General features: G+C 46.3%; 1 protein-coding gene across 2 annotated transcripts in view; it reads right to left on the bottom strand.

Annotated features, from left to right (window-relative positions):
- slc30a9 (solute carrier family 30 member 9) overlaps positions 1-8015 on the bottom strand; it is a 100589-nt gene extending 92574 nt beyond the window's left edge. Inside the window, exon 1 of one of the 2 annotated variants that reach the window (XM_078216833.1) lies at positions 7833-8015. The gene's annotated coding sequence lies outside the window, so the exon portion shown is untranslated. Of the gene's footprint in view, positions 1-7711 lie in introns of both variants that reach the window. The other variant, XM_078216842.1, reaches the window with a different exon arrangement.
- Between the last annotated feature and the right edge of the window lie 11166 nt (positions 8016-19181).

The raw sequence follows: 19181 nt of genomic DNA, 5'->3' as shown, positions 1-19181 counted from the left end.
CATCGAGTCTGCACCGACAACAATCCCACCCAAGCCCTATCCACGTAAACCCACATATTTGCCCCACTAATTCCTCTAACCTACGCATCCCAGGACACTAAGGAGCAATTTAGCATGGCCAATCAACCTAACCTGCACATCTTTGGACTGTGGATGGAAATTAGAGCACCCGGAGGAAACCCACGCAGACACGGGGAGAACGTGCAAACTCCACACTGACAATGACCCAAGCCGGGAATCAAACCCAGGTCCCTGGAGCTGAGAGGCAGCTGTGCTAACTGTGCCACCATGCCACCCCATGGAAGGATAATGAAAGGAAGGTCATTGATGAAGCTGCTAAAGATGGTTAGGCTTGAGACACCACTGAGGAATGCCTGCAATGATACCCTGAAATGAGATGACTGACCTTCCACCACAACCATCTTCCTTTGTACCTAGGCATGACTCCAACCAGTAAAGAGTTGCCCCTCAATTTCCATTGACACCAGTTTTCCTAGAGCTTCTTGAAGCCATATCTGGTCAAATACTGCCTTTATGTTTAGGACTACTCTCACCTTACCCCTGGAGTTCAGCTCTTTTGTCCATGTTTGAACAAGGACAGCAATGAAGTCAAGAGCCGAGTGATCCTAGCAAAACACAAACTGATCACAATTATTATTTTGCCACTAGTTCATTTAGTCATGGTATACCTTGCAACAATGTATGGACTTTGGGCTAGAAAATAATGTTGAAGCTAACCTCACACACCATTGTTGAATTGTCAGACAGCAACCTCCAGTGGGGAGCAGGCACAGACACACACACACAAATTAACATGTTGTCGGCAATGTCTTGATGGCCATGATAGTATTTGATCATCGGCCTAGCTGTTCAAATACATTAAATGATGTGAACTGTACCTGTCTAATCTATTCAGCACACTAAACTTACCAGAAAATGTCAAGAATTGTCCATTTTAAAATCACAATAAAACCACCTCTCGGACAACAAAAATCAACATTTATCAATCTGGAGTCTTCATCCTCCAATCTTTACTAAAACCATAGAAACGTTGCATAGAAAATAGTATGCCATTTAGTCCTTTGCACCTACTCCGCCATTCGATTTCATTACTGATCCTCTATTTCAACACCACATCCCCTACTCTCTCCACAACCCTTTGACACCTTTTAGAGTCTAGAAATCCATTTCCTTCTTAAGTATATTCAGTGACTTAGGGTCCAGAGCTTTCTATGATAGAGTGTCACAGGTTCACCATTCTCTCCATGTCAGTCCCAAATTAACTACTCTGTATCTTTAGACTATGACCCATTGATCTAGCAACTTCCCCTCCTCCCCCACCCAGCATCCAGCCCTGTAACAATGTTAAATGTTTCAGTGAGGTCCCCTCTCATTCTTTTAAACTCCAGTTAATAAAGACCTAGTCAACCCAATTTCACCTCATACAACAACCCTGCCATCCAAGAAATCAGTCTGATGACTCTTCGCTACACTCTCACTACTGCAAGTATATCCTTTTAGATAAGGAAACCAAAACTACATACAATACTCCAGATGTGATCTCACCAACAGTTGTAAAATGTCTTTACTCCTGTACATCTGACCCAAGACATTCTTGCACTTGTACTCAAATCCTCTTGCAACGAAGACCAATATACAATTTGTCTTCCTAACTGCCTGCTGCACCTGCATGCTTGCTTTCAGTAACTGGTGTACAGGGACACTCAGGTCCCTTTGTACATCAGCATTTCCCAATCTATCACCACTTATACAATATTCTGGCATTGTTTTTTTCTCCCAAAGTAGATTACTTGCCACTTATGCACATTATACGACATCTGCCATGTATTTGCCCACTTCCTCAGCTTGTCGCAATTGCCTAGAAGCCTCTTTACATCCTCCTCAACACTAATTCCCACCTAGTTTTTGTATCAGCAAACTTAGAAATATTACATTTGGTTCCCTTATCCAAATCATTGATATACATCATTGATAACACTGATCCTTGCAGGACCTCACTAATCACCAACTATCACCCTGAAAAACGATCCATTTATCCCTACTCTCTTTCCCTACCCCCCTCCCCCATCTATTAACCAATTCGCAATCCATGCCAATATGTTACCTCCAATCCTATGTGCTTTAATATTGCTCGCTGACCTATGTGGAACTTAATGAAAGGCTTTCTGAAAATTCAAATATACCACATGCACCAATTCTTTTATGGTACAGAAAGTCCTTTGTGTCTGTGCCACCCAAAAAGAGGAAATAACTAGCCACTCCTAATCCCACTTTCCAGCACCTGGTTTTTATATTCATTTATGGGATGTGGATGGCACTGGCTAGACCACTAATTAGTGCCCATCCCTCATTGCTCTTCAGAAAGTGGTGAGCTGATTTCTTGAACTGTTGCAGTCCCAAAGATGTAGGTAAACCCACAGTGCTTTTAGTTTTTATTTATTAGTCACAAGGCTTACATTAACACTGCAATGAAGTTATTGTGAAATTCCCCTAGTCGCCACGGTCCGGCACCTATTCGGGTCAATGCATCTAACCAGCACATCTTTCAGAATGTGGGAGGAAAACGGAACACCCAGAAGAAACCCATGCAAATGTGCAGAATGTGCAAATTCTACACAGTGACCCAAGCTGGGAATCGAACCCAGGTCCCTGGCGCTGTGAGGCAGCAGTGCTAACCACTGTGCTACCATGTGGGATGGAATTCTAGGATTTTGACCAAGCCACAGTGAAGGAACGGCGATATATTTCCAAGTCAGGATGGTGAATGACTTGGTGGGGAACTTCCAGGTGGTGGTGGTCCTTAGTACCTGTTGCTCTTGTCCTTCAAGATGGCAGTGGTCATTGCAAAGATAAATTAAAGGGTCGGTTAAAAAATCTTTAGAGAGAACTATTAGAACAAGAAATTCACTGCCACGAACCACTGTAGAAGCACAGCCTATAAGGAATTACACAGTTGCTCAAAACAAATAGTAAAAAGATATGGGGAGCAAACAAACAGGCAAGTTTGAGATCAGGGAGGGGAAAACAAATCTGCCAGTGCTGCTGTGCGAATCCATAGATTTGCAAACACAGATTGAGGGGGAACAGAATTATACTGGGTATTGTGCCTCTGACAGTGTTAACAGTTGGACCACACACCAACAGGACATCAATAAATTGAGAAAACTGGAAGAAAAACCTGTCTATAACCAAACCAGCTCCTGCACACGAAATGCCTTGGTTGAACAGAAACAACTGGTGTTTACAAAGCAGCTATGAAAAAAACATCTTAAGGGCTTCATGTAGAGGTGCACTCAGACAAGAGATATTTCGAGGATTTTAGCTGAACAAAATTATGAAGCTGTGAGAGGTGATATCTTCATAGATTGAAACACAGGGACAACTGATGAAATTAAGGATGAGGAACAAATGCTAAGCGAGGCCTGGTGCAAAATAGCACACAGACACCAGTGTTTTAGAGGAGCTAAGTTTAGAGAACATGCAGGTTGAGAGGCTTTGAAGAGAGTATTTTATTAGTCAAATATGGAGATAGCAATGGCACAGTCAAGAGTTTCAAGGCTGAGGCATGTTACGTTATGCAGGTATTGCAAGTGGTCTTTATAATGCAGAGAACATGCGGGGCACAAGGACAGCTCAAATAAAACACTGCAAACAGATTGGTTCAGCTCAAGACAGTGCCAGTGCCCAGATATGGTGGCAAAAGAATTTTGGTGCCTCCTCCTCCCCATATTTAACGCATATGACCTAGTAACATGGAAACAGTAGCAAAATCAAAAAGTGCAATCAACTTACGTGGAACTAATAAAGCATAGGAGGACGGCATTCAACCTGCCATGTCTGTGATAGCCCCAAAAGTGTATCATAATTAGTCACACCCACCTGCTCTCCTCCTATAGCCCAGTATTTTTTCCTTGAGTATAAACACAAAATCCGTTTGAAGGTTCTTATTGAATGTGCTTATATACAAACTGTCAGTGAGAGACTACTGTTAATAATGTAGAAACTAAAGTGCTGCCAGTATTATCAATTTTCAGTGCAGTCTAACAAGGGTGGTAAACCACTTTCTTGAACACTTGAGAGTCCATGTGGTGCTGTTTATGTGGAAATTTCCAAGTCAGGATGGCGAGCGACTTGGAAGTGAATTTGCAGAGACTGCTGTTCTGATGTGGCAGCTTCCTTTGATCTTCCAGTTATTAGAGGTTGCAGGTTTGGATGGTCCTGTTGAAGGAGTTTTAACGAGGTGCTGCAGTGCATCTTGTAAATGGTATACAATGCAGTCAGGGTACAATTGTGGAGAGTGTGAATCAGTGCAAGAGGCCGCCATTTGGCCTATTGAGCCTGCACCAAGGAGCATCTTACCCAGGCCCTCCCTTCTATCTCTGTATCCCTGCGCATTTACCATGGCCACCCACCTCACCTGTACATCTTTGGACTGTGGAGGAAACCGGAGCATCCCAAAGAAACCCACACAGACACGAGGAGAAGGTAAATCTCCACACAGTCACCCAAGACTGGAATCGAACCTGGGTCCCTGGCAGGATGAGGCAGCAGTGCTAACCAGTGCCAATGTTTAAGCTGAGGAGGTGGGCTTCTTTGCCTTTCAATCAAGAGGACTGCTTTGCCTTAGATGTTGAGTTTCCCCATGTGTTGCTAAATCATAGAATCCTACAGTGCAGGAGGCTGCCATTCGGCCCATCGAATCTGCACCAATCACAATCCCACCCAGACCTTATCCCCATAACCCCATGCATTTACCCTCTGATTCGAAGAGAAATTTAGCATGGCCAATCCACCTTATGTGCACATCTTTAGACTGTGGGAGGAAATCGGAGCACCTGGAGGAAACCCACACAAATACAGGAAGAATGTACAAACTCCACACAGACAGCAGCCCAAGCTGGGAATTGAACCCAGGTTCCTGGCGCTGTGAGGCAGCAGTGCTAAAGACTGTGCCACCGTGCCATTGGAACTGTACTCATCCAGACCGGATTTTGGGGCGGGGGGGGGGGGGGGGGGGGATTCCATCACACCTGACTTGCAGACATACTTTGGAAACTCAGGTGGCAAGTTATTGTCCACAGAATTCTCAGCTTCTGACCTGCTCTTTGTAGCCACAGCATTTACATGGCTGATCCAAGTAAGCATCTGGTCAGTGGTGAGCTCCCATCCCAGGATGTCAAGAGAGGACTATTTAGCAATGAAAATGCCATTTAATGTCATGGGAAGATGGTTAAATTCTCTTTTGGTAAAAACAATCATTGATTTGTTGCACAAATTTCACTAGTCACTTATCAGTCTAAGCCTGGATATTATCCAGGCCTTTGCTGCATTTGGTCATGGACTGCTTCAACACCCGAGTCAAAGAACAAAGAAAATTACAGCACAGGAACAGGCCCTTCGGCCCTCCAAGCCTGCACCGACTGAACTAAAACCCCCTACCCTTCCGGGGATCATATCCCTCTATTCCCATCCTATTCATGTATTTGCCAAGACACCCCTTAAAAGTCACTACCGTATCCGCTTACACTACCTCTTCCTGCTGTGAGTTCCAGGCAGCCACTACCCTGTGTAAAACACTTGCCTCGTATATCTTTTAAACCTTGCCCCTCGCACTTTAAACCTATGCCCCTAGTAATTGACTCTTCCACTCTGGGGAAAAAGCTGACTATCCACTCTGTCCATGCCCCTCACTCTTGTAGACTTCTATCAGGTCGCCCCTCAACCTCCGTCGTTCCAGTGAGAACAAACCAAGTCTCTCCAACCTCTCCTCATAGCTAATGCCCTCCATACCAGGCAACATCCTGGTAAATCTTTTTTGTACCCTCTCCAAAGCTTCCACATCCTTCTGGTAGTGTGGCGACCAGAATTGAACACTATATTCCAAGTGCAGCCTAACTAAGGTTCTATAAAGCTGCAACATGACTTGCCAATTTTTAAACGCAATGAAGGCAAGCATGCCGTATGCCTTCTTGACTACCTTCTCCACCTGCATTTCCACTTTCAGTGACCTGTGTACCTGTACACCCAGATCCCTTTGCCTATCAATACTCTTAAGGGTTCTGCCATTTACTGGATATTTCCTATCTGTATTAGGCCTTCCAAAATACATTACTTCACATTTGTCCGGATTAAACTCCATCTAGCATCTCTCCGCCCAAGTCGCCAACTGATCTATATCCTGCTGTATCCTCTGATGTTCCTGATTGCTATCTGCAAATCCACCAACCTTTGTCGTCCGCAAACTTGCTAATCAAACCAGTTACATTTTCCTCCAAAATCATTTATTATATATTACAAACAGCAAAGGTCCCAGCACTGATCCCTGAGTCACAACTGGTGAAAGTTGTGCAATCAGGAAGAATCCCACTTCTGACCTTATGGACAGAAGGTCATTGAAGCAGCATTAGAGTTAGTTATGCCTCGCACACTCCCGAGAAACTCCTGCAGTGATATCTGAGATGACTGACCTCCCACAACCATCTTCCTTTGTGCTAGGTACAACTACAACCAGTGGAGAGTTTCCCCTGATTCTAGTTTTGCTAGGGTCCCTCGATGCCAACTCAGTCAAATGTTTATTGATTAGAGTCACAAGTAGGCTTAGGTTAACACTGCAATGAAGTTGGTGAAAATCCCCTAGTCTCCACACTCCACCTGTTTCAGTACACCGAGGGAGAATTTAGTATGGCCAATGCACATCCTGCACATCTTTCAGACTGTGGGACGAAACAGGAGCACCCAGAGGAAACCCACACAGACACAGGGAGAACATGCAGACTCCACACAGACAGACAGTGAACCAAGCCAGGAATCAAACCCAGGTTCCTGACACTGAGAGGCAACAGTGCTAACCACTGTGTCACCGTGCCACCCTAAATAGCAGAAGATGGATTCAATTCATCAACCTCTGGGTTATGGGCCCAGCACACTTCCACTACACCACTCTACTCCAACGCACCCTGATGCCAAAGGCAGTCACTCTCACCTCTGGATTTCAGATGGAATCAGGGCTCTAATAGGGGCAGGATAATTTAATGGCACCCACGCTTAAAGCCTGGTTACTAAAGAGTATCATTCTCTGTGGACAGCCATTAGCAATCTTTTCCCCATGGTTTCTGTGGCTATGACTCATCTTCCATTCTCACACTGCAATATCTCCCACTTCCTATGCCTTTTAGCTTTGACAAAGGGTCATCGGGACTCAAAACGTCAGCTCTTTTCTCTCCTCACAGATGCTGCCAGACCTGCTGAGATTTTCCACCGTTTTCTCTTTTGGTTGCAACATTTTTCCCACGAGAGCTGATAAGGTGTTACATGATCACACCTTCAGGAATACATCCAAGCGGGATGGGCAATCCTTTTCAGGTTATCGATTGCTCGCCAGAATATTCCTTCGGATTTTGGCAGGTGACTCAGACGGGGATGGCTTTGGGTGGAGGGGTCCCGTTATCAGTGCGAAACTTTTTTTAAAAATGCAGCAATAACATGAGCAGGAATTAAAAGTGCCTCTGCAATTTAGACCAGAAGGAAATAAGCAAACCATTGCCCGTCCCTCCCGCCCGCTCAACGCATTGAACCTGAACAAACAAAAAGGTCAATGCCACCGCGCGGCGGCCCCGGCGGCCGTTTCATTCAAATATTCAAATCGCTTCAACGGCTGGGCTCGAGCCGAGCTTCACCCATCCCCACTCACTCAGTCAGTCCCGGGCTGCAGGTGTGCGACTTCAGCCCCAACATTTCATCCCGAGACGTGTCTCGCGTTTCGTATTTAATGGCGTGCTGCGCCCAGCTTACTCTCGCTCTTTCTCTCTCACCTGCCTGGGTGCATATGCCGGTAAGAAACGCCCGCTTGTGCCACTTTAGCTCCATTCATGGCGGGCACTCTCTCTCTTACTCCCCTGCCACCTCCTCCATCCCGGCCAGCAGCTTCTCCCTCACCCAAACTTTCCCAACGGCAGGGGAAAAAACCCAAATCATCGCGAGACCACACGCACACTGCGCGAGCGCCTCCTCCCGTCCAATCAACGGAGCGCGGCGGTGGACGTCACAATAAGGGGGAGGGCGCTGCAGGAGAGCGTGGTGAGAGCTGATTGGAGGATTCCGTGTTGATCACTCTCGTGATTGTTGCCGGACAACGAAAATGTTGGTCAAGTCACAAGCTGCACAGTGCGGGGACAATGAGTGTTGGGTCAAAGACCAATGTTGTTTGAAGAGGGATTTCATGTATGGGCGGATAGTGGAAATTGTCCACAAAAGATGGACTGGATTAGAGTGTATGAGCTACAAAGAGAGGCTGGACAAACTAGGGTTGTTTCCTCTGGAGCCTGAGGGGAGGCCTGATAGAAGTCTATAAAATTATGAGAGAGGCATACGTAGGGGTTGGCAGTCAGAATCTCTTCCCCTCCCACCCCACTCAGAATTAACGGATGGGATTTTACGGCCTCGCTCGTCCTGATATCATAAAATTCCGCCTGAGGTCAATGGACCTTCTCATGCTCTGCCCCTTGCCCGCTCTGATTCCTGTGGCAGGCGGGCTGGTAAAATTATGGCCAACATGTCTAATACTAGAGGGCATCCACTTAAAGGTGAGAAGGGGAAAGTTCAAAGGAGGTATGAAGAGGGGCAAGTTTTTTACACAGTGGTGGGTGTCTGGAATGTGCTGCCAGGGGTGTGGTCCAGGCAGATACCATAGAGGTGTTTAAGGGGCTTTTAGATGTGCACATGAATATGCAAGGTATAGAGGGTTGTAGACCAAGGGCAGGTAGAAGGGATTTTAATTTGGCATCATGTTCGGCACAACATTGTGGGTCGAAGGGCCTGTTCCTATGCTGTACTGTTCTATGTTAAGATCTGGAATGCAAGGACAGAGAGTCACCACAAGTATGGAGGGAGGATTGATCTGCTCTGTTCCATAAGCAATACAGAAACAAACAGTTCATATTTATACAGTGCCTTTAACGTAATGAAAGAGCTAGAATTATCCAACAAAGTGCGACACGATGAGGAGATATTGGTAAAAGATTGGTCAAAGTGTTAGGTCTTAAGGAGTGTTTTTAAAGCAAGGAGGAAAGGTTTAAAGACTGTATTTCAGAGCGTGGGTCCTGGCAACTGAAGACACCGTTATAATGTGTCTCACTGCTGTGCAGGTGTCTCAGTGAGGAAGAGATCTTGAGACTTGTATATTTAACATGAACTGTTTATTGCTCGTGGAAAGGTAAGTTGCAAGGTTACAAACAGTTTACAAAGAGATATTAGTAAGTTAAGTAAGTGGGCAAAAAGTTAGCAAATAGAGTAAAAAGTAAGAAAATGTGAAATTGTTCATTTTGGAAGGGAGATCAAAAGAATATTTTTATTAATAAAAAAGTGTTATGCCAAATGAAGAAAAAGTGCAGAAAGCTGCAACACAAAGGGACTTGGGGGTACCTGTGCACAAAACATAGAAAGCTAGCACACAGGTGCAGCAGGTAATCAGGAAGGCTAATGGAATGTTGGCCTTTATTAAAGGCGGTTGGAGTATAAGAGTAGGGGAGTCTTGTTGCAATTGTACAAGGTATTGGTGAGACCTGAAACTACGAGGTACTGGTGAGACCACATCTGGAGCACTGTGAGCAGTTTTGTTCCTGTATTTCAGGAAACATATTATTTCATTGGAGGCAGTTCAGAGAAGATTCATTAATATGATCCCCGGTATGGAAGAGTGATCTTATGAGGAAAGGTTAAACAGAGAGGTGATCTCATTGAAACAAGATTCTCAAGGGGCTTGACAGGGTAAATGCTAAGAGGTTGTTTCCCCTCATAGGAGATTCTAAAACTAGAGGGCATAGTCTCATAATAAAGGGGTGTCAATTTAAGACTGAGATGAGGTGGAATTTCTTCTCTTAGAGGATTGTGAGTCTTTGGAACTCTTTGCCACAAAGAGCTGTGGGGGTAGTCATTGTGTACTTTTAAGGTTTAGATAGAGAAATTTTAATCAGTAAGGGAATCGAGGGTTATGGGGAAAGGGCAGGAAAGTGAATATGAGCAATGTCAGATCAGCCATGATGCTACTGAGTGGCGGAGTAGGCTCAAGGGGCCAAACGGCCTACTCCTGTTCCTATTTCTTACGAACTTAGTCTTAACTAGCGATCCAAGGTATGGTCATACATGATGTTACAGCCATGCAAGTAGGCTGTTTACTTCCTGAGTTCTCTCTCGACTGTTATCTCAGAAATTATTACCATGTGACACTACACATATTTTGGGTGATGCTATTCTCTAGTCTCACATTAACCCTTACTCTGCAAAGGACCTTTCCATTATAATAGCATGCATATCCCCCTTCTCTGAAGAAAACTTTCCTCCCTTCTATGGAGTATTACAATGTTTGCTATTCCTGCTTCTCTTATCTCAAGTCTTTATGTCTTGAAGTTTGGCAGTTTTCCCACATCTCAGTCTGTCTCATTTGGAGGAATGGTAGCAGCGCTCTGTTTCTGGTACCTGGCTATCTCCATTTGCTTTGCTTTGTTTGGACACTGTCTGTTTGTCCAGTTCCTTCAAAGGCAATTTGCTCTCCTTTCATTCTGAGGGCAGAATCAAAATTTCTTTTTCCATGATGTCCACCATGTTCTCACTTGATGTATACGTTTTCCAAATGGAATTTTCATTTTTACTTGTTTCACAACCTCTGACAAATATTTGTTTGCTGTTTTATTTTTCAAGTTGTTTTGTCTGCTTATGAATCTTTTCATTTAGTTCAACCTTATCTTTTTTTAGTGAAGGTATGGTCTGAAGGCTGGATGCGGCCCACGGAACCCGACTACATGGCCCACAGAGGCAGTTATCAAATTTCCTGTCAACCAGTTGAGTTTCAATGCAGTATGCTGGGAGCTGCTCCTCCAATCAAAGGCAGTTTCTCTTCAATGTATGCTGCAAATAGACTGACTAGTGAGCTGATAGGCAAATGAGGGAGAGAAAGAGTCTCTGACTGGTGGAGCAGCAAACAGTGTGCTGAATGCTGGTGGGCGGGAGAAATGAAGTAAGCTGGAGCCCACAGAGCCAAACAGCAGCAGGCCCAAAGCCTTCAGAGCCAACCTGCAGCAGGCCCAGAGCCCGCAGAGCCAACCTGCAGCAGGCCCAGAGCCCACGCAACCAAACTGCAGCAGGCCCGAAACCCGTGGGGCCAAACTGCAGCAGGGTCAGAGCCCGCGGGGCCAAACTGCAGCAGGCCCAGAGCCTGCGGAGCCAAAGTGCAGCAGGCCCAGAGCCCATGGAGCCAAGATGCAGCACGCCCGGAGCCCGCAGAGGCAAACTGCCCCAGGCCCTGAGCCGTGGGGGCAAACTGTTGCAGGCCTGAAGCCCGCGGAGCCAAACTGCAGCAGGCCCGGAGCCTGCAGAGCTAAACAGCTGTAGAGCTGGAGCCAAACTGCGGTGGGGCTGGTCCCTGTGGAGTCAAACTCTGCAGGCTTGGTGACCACGGAGCCAAACTGCAGCAGGGCTAGAGTCTGCAGAGCCAAACTGCACTGGCTTGGTGCCTGTAGAGCTAAACTGCAGCAGGGCTAGAGCCCGCGGAACTAAACTGTGCAGGCCCAGAGCGAATGGAGCAAAACTGCAGCAGGGCTTGGGCTCGCGGAGCCAAACTGCAGGCTATGGAGCCAAGCATTGGTGGGGCCGGAGCCTCCGGATCTGAGCAATGGTGGGACTGGTGACCATGGAGCTGAGCAGTAGTGGGGCTGAAGCCAGCAGAGCCAGGCAATGGCGTGGCCAGAGACCGTGGGGCTGAGAAATGGCAGGGCCGCCGGACACGAAGCCGAGCAATGATGGGGCTGGAGACCGTGGAGCTGAGCAATGGTGGGGAGGGAGTCAAGCAGTGGCTGGGCCGAAGGCTGTGGAACCGAGCAATGGCGGCACCAGAGACCACGGAGCCGAGCAATGGCAAGGACAGAGATTGCGGAGCCAAGTAATGGTGGGGAGGCAGCCGAGCAGTGGCAGGGCCGCAGACCGCGGAACCAAACAGTAGCAGGAATGGAGACTGGAACCAAGCAGTAGCGGAGAGGGAGACCAGGGAGCTGAGCAATGGCAGAGGCGGAGTCGAGACAGGGCAAGGCCTTGGGTCATGGAGCCAAGCAGTGGCAGGGCCAGAGTCCACGGAGCCGAGCAATGGCGGGACTGGAGACCGCGGGTCAAGCAATGGCGGGATCCGAGTCGAGCAAAGGCAAGACTGCTGGTCATGGAGCCAAGAATTGTCAGGGAGGGAGACCGCAGAACCAAACAATGGTGGGGTCGGAGATTCCGGAGCCAAGCAGTGGTGGGGCCAGAGATCGTGGATCCGATCAATGGTGGCACCGGAGACCGTGGAACTGAACAATGGCGGGAACAGAGACTATGGAACTGAGCAATGGCGGCACCGGGCATGTGGAACCGAGCAATGGTGGGGCCGGAGACTGTGGAACCGAGCAATGGCGGCACCGGAGATCGTGGAACCAAGCAATGGCGGGGTCGGAGACCGCGGAGCCGAGCAATGGCGGGGTCAGAGACCGCGGAGCCGAGCAATGGCGGGGCCGGAGACCGTGGAGCCGAGCAATGGCGGGGCCGGAGACCGCGGAACTGCTTCAACTTTGACTTGAATTTCTTCTTCTGAGGTGCATGCTCTCTAATCAGGCTTTAGTTTTTCATCCTTTGGGATATTTTTCTGGGTTCATGCATTTAGCTGCCTCTTTTTATTCTGCCATTTACCACCACCATCAATCACCAGGGTACTATCACCTTTGGTCATCACTGCCGATCCCATCGCTGCCATCTTGTTATTGTGTTTCACTGCTATGGAGGTGTCTCATTGAGCAGATTTTGAGACTTATGTATTTAAGCATGAACCATTAATTACTACTTTTTAACTGCACATCCAAGGTATAGTTATGCATGGTGACTGATACTGCCATGCAGGTAGGCTAGTTACTTATTGAGTTCTCTCTAGACTGTTCCCCTCAGAGGCTATTACCATGTGACTCATACCATAGGCGGTGCTATTCTTCAGTGCAACGTTAATCCTTGCTCCGCCGGGCACTTTTAAATTTTACAATAGAATGCAGGCACATAACACAACAGGCATGGCCACCAGTGGTGGAGCCATTATAATTAGGAATACACAAGAGACCAGAATTAGACAAACACAAATATCTCAAAGAGTTGTGGGGCTGGTCGGGATTACAGCGATAGGGGGAGGCAAAGCCACAGAGGGATTCCAAAACTGATGATAATTTTAAAATCAAGACATTGCATGACTGGGAATCAACAGAGATCATTTAGTACAGGGATGACGTGAGGAATGGGAATTGTTCCAAATTAAGACAGAAAAAGCAGAGCTTTGGATGACCCCAATGGAGGATAAACTGTCGGATCCCAGCCGGGGGTGTGTTGGATTAGTCGAGTCTCGAGGTAATGAAAGCATGAATGAGGATTTCAATAACAGATGTGCTACAACAGGGACAAACGGCAAATCAAAAGTAGTTGAAAGGTTTAAACTAAGATTTTTGAAACAAAACTGAAAGTACTAGAGACCCGAGTATGGCAATATCTATAAACCGAAGCATTTTAATTGAACTGGTAAGAAAGGAAAGGCGGTGAAGGAAAGAAAACAGAGGTGAACACAACATATATTTCCAAACGGACAAGTTAACAACCAATGGCCTGTTTGAAATAAAAGTAGAAGATTGTGAATTGATTTAAAGGTTCATGGACAGTCATGTTAGAAAGGTTCATGGACAGTCATCACTGCATGTTAAAGAAACAGTACAACAGGAAAATCATTAAAACAATGAGAGACCCACTCTTGGTAGGAAATGGGAAGGAAACTAGAAATTTGAAAAAAAAATGTGGAAAGCCTGCAAACATAGCTCTGGAATTAAAATGAAACTGGAAAAATTGAAGCTATATAGCAAAGGTCTGAAATGATTACACTCATTAAAGAAACATTAATAGATTAGTGGAAAGGATATAAAGAAACAATTCTGCAAAGAAATTACATAGAGGTGCAAACATTTATAGAGTAGTTATAATGGGGGACTTTAATTATCTGACTATAGGCTCGGATAGTGGTTGTGTAAAGGGTAGAGAGGGTCATGAGCTCTGGGGGGGGGGGGGGGGGGGGCGGTATTGAGAATTTTCTAAAACAATATGTGTCCAGTCCAACGACAGAGGAGGCACTGCTAGACTGGTTCTTGGAAATAAGATGGACTAAGTGGATCAGGTGACAGTGAGAGAACATTTCAAGGACAGTGATCATTGTATCAAGGTTTAGGATAACAATGGAAAAGGACAATGAACAATCCAGAGTCAGAATAAATAAAGCAAACTTCAATGGGGTAAGAACAGATCTGGACTGAATAAATTGGAGCCATATGTAGGCAGGAAAAGCAATAGCTAAACAATGGGCTACCTTCAAAGAAGAGATGTTTTGAGCACAGTCAAGACATACTCCCAGAACAGCCTTACACACAATAAAAGGGAGAGGTTCCAGACTGGGGTGGGGTCAAGGTCCATGCTGCGTTTGAGAACAGAACCATCATACTGGCCCTGAGAGAGGACATTGGCCATGCCTGTGGTGATGGTAAAGAACCTCATGAGGATCTTGTACTAGATCATCCAACAGTCCACACTAGAGTACACTGTCCTGTTTTAAGTACTCAGCTACCAGCACTAATTATCTCTACATTCTTTCATAAGCACCTCTGCCAAGTGCCTCAGATTCTCAACCAGCCAGGCTCTGAGCTCCAGCTCTGAGGACACCTTGGATGAGGAATCTGAGGACAGCACCTTTGAAGACCCACTATAACGCTCACCCACAGCTTCCACCATGCAGAGTGACACATCTTGGTGGGACCTAGTCCTGAAGCAGCTTCTGGGTTAAATCTGGGGAACATAGTGCACAATCTGCTCCACAGCAGGCAGAGACAGGAACATCTTGGAGAACTGCTGGAAGCCACTATTCTGCTGAGTCCAAGTCAGATGGTGAGCCTCTGGACTCTACTAAATCAGTTGTTGAAGCTGCAACGACAATCATGGGAACATCCGGAAGGGACGTCAGCTGCATTCCTCAGATTGCAACTTATGATGAAGGAGTCCATTTCCGTTCAGTCTGAGGACATAGTGTTGGCACGCCAGTATATCTAGGTGAGCACTAGCAGGATGACAGCCATCATGGAGACCTTGGACAGGACATTGGTCCTGCACTGCTGTAGGAGCTGCATTCCCTTGCTGTAGGCATTGGTGGCACCAATCAGTGTCAATGTGAGAGAGGTGCAGAAGGTCTTGAGGCTCCGGCACTTAAGACCATAGACCATAAGACATAAGAACAGAATTAGGCCATTCGGTCCATCGAGTCTGCTTCGCCATTCAATCATGGCTGATTCTTTTTCTCATCCCCACTCTCCTGCCTTTTCTCCATAACCCCTGATCCCCTTATTAATCAAGAACCTATCTATCTCTGTCTTAAAGACACTCAGTGACCTGGCCTCCACAGCCTTCTGCGGCAAAGAGTTCCACAGATTCGCCATTCTCTGGCTGAAGAAATTCCTCCTCATCTCTATTTTAAAGGATCGTCCCTTTAGCCTGAGGTTGTGCCCTCTGGTTCTAGTTTTTCCTACTAGTGGAAACATCCTCTCCACGTCCACTCTATCCAGGCCTCGCAGTATCCTGTAAGTTTCAATAAGATCCCCCCTCATCCTTCTAAACTCCAACGAGACCAGAGTCCTCAACCATTCCTCATATGACAAGCTCTTCATTCTAGGGATCATTCTTGTGACCCTCCTCTGGACCCTTTCCAAGGCCAGCACATCCTTCCTTAGATATAGGGCCCAAAATTGCTCTCAATACTTCAAATGGGGTCTGACCAGAGCCTTATACAGCCTCAGAAGTACATCCCTGCTCTTGTATTCTAGCCCTCTCGACATGAATGCTAATATTGCATTTGCCTTCCTAACTGCCAACTGAACCTGCATGTTAACCTTAAGAGAATCTGGAACAATGACTTCCAAGTCCCTTTGTGTTTCTGATTTCCTAAGCATTTTCCCATTTAGAAAATAGTCTATGCTTCCATTCCTCCTTCCAAAGTACATAATCTCACACTTTTCCACATTGTATTCCATCTGCCACTTCTTTGCCCACTCTCCTAACCTGTCCAAGTCCTTCTGCAGCCCCCTTGCTTCCTCAATGCTACCTGTCCCTCTACGTATCTTTGTATCATCTGCAAACTTAGCAACAATGTCTTCAGATCCTTCCTCCAAATCATTAATGTATATTGTGAAAAGTTGTGGTCCCAGCACTGATCCCTGAGGCATACCACTCGTCACCGGCTGCCATCCTGAGAAAGACCCCTTTATCCCCATTCTCTGCCTTCTGCCAGTCAACAAATCCTCTATCCATGCCAGGATCTTACCCTTAACACCATGGGAACTTAATTTATTTAACAGTCTCCTATGCAACACCTTGTCAAAGGCCTTCTGGAAATCTAAATAAATCACATCCACTGGCTTTCCTTTATCTAACTTACTTGTTACTGCCTCAAAAACTCTAACAGATTTGTCAGACATGACCTCCCCTTGACAAAGCCGTGCTGACTTAGTCCTACTTTATCATGCACTTCCAAGTACTCTGCGAACTCATCTTTAATAATGGACTCTAAAATCTTGCCAATGAATGAAGTCAGGCTAACCGGCCTATAATTTCCCGTCTGCTGCCTCCCTCCCTTCTTAAACAGCGGTGTTACGTTCGCTACTTTCCAGTCCTCTGGTACCCTCCCTGCCTCCTTTGGTGACCCAGGAACTTCCCTGCATTGCAATTTTCTTCTTCTCTCCAGCCTTTAACCAATGATGCAGGCAGTGAGAAATACAGTTTCCATCTTCCTGATGCTCACCTCTGTGCAGTATCAGTGATAAACAGAGAAATGTCTGTATTGTCTCTAAAGCCCTCTTTCTCTCAATGATTCATCACTGAATGTTGGTTCAAGAGCTTTGTTCCCATGATGGAAAGTACTCTCCATTGAAATGATGACCAAGACAGGGTGCATATAAGGACCCTCGACCGACATGATCAACTGCTGTGACATTGCTTTAGCCTGGTACTGCTACCAACCCAGGTGTCAAGAGCCTCATTCATTGCACTCTAATACTATGCTCATAGGAGTAAACATGGAACTAAATATTAATTGAGGAAATTATTATTTCAGGAGTCAACTTTCTAACAGGCTTCTGGAACTTGTCCATTTGCCCATTTGCTCTGGTATTTTTTAGTGCTCTGCAGAATTTCCATTGCTGCGGACAAGGGGTTAAAACAAAGAGAACAATTAGTGCGGGATTAGTTTCACGTGAATGGACATCATTACTTCATTTTGCTGATTCCCTGAACTGTCATTGAAAGACTCCTAACATGTCTCAGTTGTGCTGTCTCCTCATTTGAGCATTGACAGTTTGGTTGCATGCCAATGTAATGAAGCCCACCCAGTGCATGCACCTACCCTCTAATCTGCCCACACTGCCCTTGGTTAAAGTCCAACTGGTTTATTTGGTAGCAAAAGCCACAAGCTTTCGGAGCCTTAAGCTCCTTCTTCAGGCCACTCACCTGAAGAAGGAGCTTAAGGCTCCGAAAGCTTGTGGCTTTTGCTACCAAATAAACCTGTTGGACTTTAACCTGGTGTTGTTAAACTTCTTACTGTGTTTACCCCAGTGGGCGGCACGGTAGCACAGTGGTTAGCACTGCTGCTTCACAGCTCCAGGGACCTGGGTTCGATTCCCGGCTCGGGTCGCTGTCTGTGTGGAGTTTGCACATTCTCTTCGTGTCTGCGTGGGTTTCCTCCGGGTGCTCCGGTTTCCTCCCACAGCCCAAAGATGTGCGGGTTAGGTTGATTGGCCATGCTAAAATTGCCCTTAGTGTCCTGGGATGCGTAGGTTAGAGGGATTAGTGGGTAAATATGTAGGGATATGGGGGTAGGGCCTGGGTGGGATTGTGGTCGGTGCAGACTCGATGGGCCGAATGGCCTCTCTCTGTGCTGTAGGGTTTCTAAGATTTCTAAGATTCTAAGAGTCCAACGCTGGCATCTCCACATCACACAGCCCTTACCAGAGCTTCCCCTGATTTTAATTTTGCACTGCATCGTTGCTGCAGATTGGAAAATGATGGTGCATAACTCTCACTGCTGTAATAGCTGAGACCCTCCCATCATCCCAGAGAAGCTTAGACCATAAGACCATGAGATGTAGGAGAAGTAGACCATTCAGCCCATCAAGTCGTCTCTACCATTCAATGAGATCATGACTGATCTGATATGATAATCCTCAACTGCACTTTCCTGCCTTATCCCCATAACTCTTGATTTCCTTGCTGATTAAAAATCTGTCTATCTGAGTCTAAAACATACTTAATGACCCAGTCTCTACAGCCCTCTGCGGTAAAGATTTTCACAAATTCACTACCGTCTGAGAGAAGAAATTCCTCCTCATCTCTGTCTTAAATGGGTGACTCCTTTACTCTCACATTATGCCCTCTGATCCCAGACTCTCCCACAAGGGGAAACAACCTCTCAGCACATTTTACGAATAACAGGCTAACTGGCCTATAGTTACCTCTTTTTATTCTCCCTCCCTTTTTGAATAAGCGTGTTACACTGGCTTCATGTTCAGGTTTCCCTCCTTTACAGACCTCTCAATTCACCCCCTGGATTCCTTGATCCCATTGTGCTTCTGATGCATTTCCATTTGTTAGCCCCTGAGGATATCCCATATGGACCTTACCCATTCGCACCTTGAGGCCACTCACACTGTTCAACAAAGATCGACAACACTCTCACCCTCCCCAACCATATGTCTTCCTCATTGATAAGCCCCCGTACAGTGCCTTACAGTCCCTTCTCCTATCTAAAGCCACTTGCTCTCATTCCCCAATATACCCCTAGCACTGCAACCCCTTCTAGCTGAGGCTGCTTGCCCCCCTTCCCCAGTCTAACCCTAACCTTGCAGCCCATGAAAAGCATTCCGTTTTACCACTGGCCTGGTAGGTAGAGACTTCCATGTGACAACCCCCTTGAAGAAATGTGATGCTGCATGTAAAGCCTGGCACGGATTCCTGTGAGCACTCCATGATGCAAGGTAGGTGAACTAACCTCAAAGTCATGAGCGAAGTGCAGGTCACAAAATGCA

The sequence above is a fragment of the Mustelus asterias genome, chromosome 1 (genome assembly GCF_964213995.1).
Source record: "Mustelus asterias chromosome 1, sMusAst1.hap1.1, whole genome shotgun sequence".
Lineage (NCBI taxonomy): Eukaryota > Metazoa > Chordata > Chondrichthyes > Carcharhiniformes > Triakidae > Mustelus > Mustelus asterias.
Note: the sequence above shows the minus strand (reverse complement) of the source record. Positions and strands in the feature narration are given on the sequence as shown.